Source organism: Pteropus vampyrus, unplaced genomic scaffold (assembly GCF_000151845.1).
Source record: "Pteropus vampyrus isolate Shadow unplaced genomic scaffold, Pvam_2.0 Scaffold213, whole genome shotgun sequence".
Lineage (NCBI taxonomy): Eukaryota > Metazoa > Chordata > Mammalia > Chiroptera > Pteropodidae > Pteropus > Pteropus vampyrus.
Window position 1 is genome coordinate 1,958,887 of NW_011888994.1, and position 3,262 is coordinate 1,962,148.

The window sequence follows — 3,262 nt, forward strand, 5'->3', positions numbered from 1 at the left end:
GCAGTGGTCCCTATATCGATAAGTAAATCCCTATAACATCAGGAAATAGGATATAGAAAACAAGCAGCTTTGAGACAGAAGTGTTTCTTAGGTTCACTTTCTATCAGTTTGAGGAGTGCCATAGCCAATGTTTATGATGAGGTAAAGATCAGGGAGCAGTTTGATGCGACAGGATACCGAAGCATGACTCAGCTTTCCCAAAGCAAATCTTTTCACAAACACCTCATTATTTTATTTGAAACAATGAGAATTCCAGGATCGTTGGCACATCTGCACTCAAAAATAATAAGAAAAATATTTTAACCTCTTAAAATTCTCTGTATCAATGCCTCCTTCCATTCATGTGCATAATCAGAATGATTTCTTGCATGTGTTCACACAAATAAAAGTATTAAAAAACAGTTTAAATTCCTTTAGTTTTCAACAATAAAATTATTTGTATATTTGTAAAGCTTTAGTCAAAGTCACAGAAAAGAATTTTTATTTTGTGGGAACTTAGATTTGAAATATGGAAAGTTAAGCATAAAGCTATTACAAGACATACTTTACATTGTCTACATAGTTCCATAGTTTTCGAACAAAATAGCTAAGATGGTTGCCACTGACAAGATAAAAGTTTAATGAAGACAAGGACCTCATATTACTAATCAGTTGCATTGACATACATGTATTGAGCTTCTACTATGACTTTAGGAAGTATAAACATGGCCCCTGTCTTCAAGAAGGGACCACATCCCAGGATACCCTTCAGTCTCAGACAAACCAGGATGGTTGAGCATCTGAGTGCTGGAAGAAGCTTCGCCTGAGGTGGAACAGTGGCAGTGCATAGGTTTGAGAGGCGCTGAGGGAAGAAAATCTTCAGAGCCTGGAGACTCATTGGATGAAGAAGGTGGGGAGGTCAGCAGATGATGGAGATGTAGACATTAAAGATGAACTTCCTATGTTTGGAGTGGAATGCACTAACATGAATACCACATATTACTATAGAACTCAAGTTATAACCTAGATGCTCTAATACTTAAGGTTTTTTAAATATACTAAACTCCTTGATTTGCATAAGATCGATTAAGTGATAAATTTTTGTTTTATTTTACAATTACTAAAAAAGGATTCTTTGAATTCTTTTTGGCTGGGGAGGAGGGCTTCATAATATAAACTAAATCAAAACATCATATCTAGGTACCTACTGAAATTGTTTCTCTGTTAGGTTCTCTGAGAGATTGGATAATGAACCAAAGCTTCAGCTTTTATTCCATGGGACTGAAAGTACTCAAGTCTCCTAATCTGAAATATGGAAGCAAGCACCATCTTACTGGCAAATCTTCTCCTTTTCCTTTCTGTCTTACTCTATATGTCCTAGATTTTCCTGGGATGCTTTATTTGGAGATCTTTAGTCCACTGATGGGCAATATCTAACTGGAACTAAAAGAATTTATAGCAATAGTGATAGGACAAGCAATAAAATCTGATCACTTTAATTTTTTCAGTTTTTTTCTTTATATTTACTGTTTCTTTTTTCTTCTTGATTACAAAATAATTGAAAATGTTATTATCATTCTTAGAACATCAAACAGTAAAGGAAAGTATGATACAGAAAGGGAAAAATACCCTGCCATCTTGACCTCAGAAATATCTGTGTTAACAGTTTGATGTAACTCTTCCCAACTTGTGCACCAACATAGGGTCAAGGGTGGGAATTAGCCAGGCAAGGAGCAAAAGACGAGGGACTCTAGGCAGAGGGAGAGCGTGCATTCGTAAGGGAACGCAGGACATGTTAGAGAAGCAGGAGGCTCAATATGGTCCTAGAAGTAGGTGGGGAAGGTGAGAGAGGCAGGACCTGAGGGGTGGAGGCAGGCAGGGACCTCTTAGAGTGCTGTGTGTGGGCGCGTGCATGCAGTGTGCACTCATGCAAACTTTGAAAGAAATTACGTGGTATTATGCATTCTCATCCCAAACTTGTTTTTTTCTCACTTGTTTCCCACATCAATACATTTAGATACAGTTCATCCTTTTAAAAACAGCTATGTAGTACTATATGATTCGAGTGTACAGTTTGTTTAACCAATCTATTATTGATGTGAGTAGTTTCTAGTTTTTGCTATTAAGAGCAAATGAACATTATTAAGTAAATACCCATAGAATTTCTGATGGGTTAATTTTTAAGACTGCTATTGCTGGGTCATATTTAGCAATATGGCTGTGCATATTTAAAATTTCACAATACCTACTACATACAATATTGCCTATATTCTTACATCCTTAGTAGCACTGGATGCTATTTATTTGTTGCCAATTGGATGGGCAAAAAAAATCTCATTTTAGATTTTATTTTAATGATTATTGAGATTGAACGCTTTTTCATACCTTTCTTGCCAATAGGTATTCATTCTGTGAATTAGCAGTTCATGCCTTTTGTTTCCAATTACTTTAGGTCATCTGCTCTCTGGACAAATATAAATGAGGCTGTAGAGTTTGTGCCTTCGTTTAACAAGAGCATTTGCTGTGTTAGTGAAACAATGACCCTCAGTATCTTGTAATCATTCATGCCTTTCAGTTTTCATTGAAATTCCAGGGCACTAATTATCTCTGATAAGTAGTCATATTTGTTCCTGGCCTTTTTCTGTCGACCTGTACCAGCTTGAACCATGGACCCCAAAACTCCTAATTTTCACCAATCGATTTAATCTTTTTATAAAGAGACATTTAAAATAGCCTCAAAGAATGCCTTGGGCTCCATACCTTTATTTTCTATTTATGGTTTTCTGGGAAAGAGACATATATTTTCTTTTGAATATGACCTATCTTCCTATTTAGACTTCAAGTTCTCCATTAGCAACCAAGAGAACTGATGCCACCAAGAACCCAAAGTGGTCCAAATGTCTGTTCTAATTAACATTAGACTGAAACATACCAGATTTCCCCTCAATATTATTGATGTCTGTAGTGGGACAAACTGAAAGAAGTACATTTTCCTGGGAGCTGTGGCACAGACTGCTTTCTGCATAGTCAGGGGTAGAGGAATAAAGATAAGGAATTTTAAATACAGGTGTAAGGAGCCCTTAGAATTACAGATTGGGGATGTTTAAGGATCTCAGAATCATGAAATTTGGAGTAAAAAATGCCTTTTTGATGAGACACAAACCAACTCCCTTGTTTTATGGGTGAGCCTCAGAGAGGTCACATGTGCTGCCCAGGATTGCCCAGCCAGTGAGTGGCAGATTTGAAATGCAGGTGTCCTGACTCCCGGTCTAGAGTATTTCTT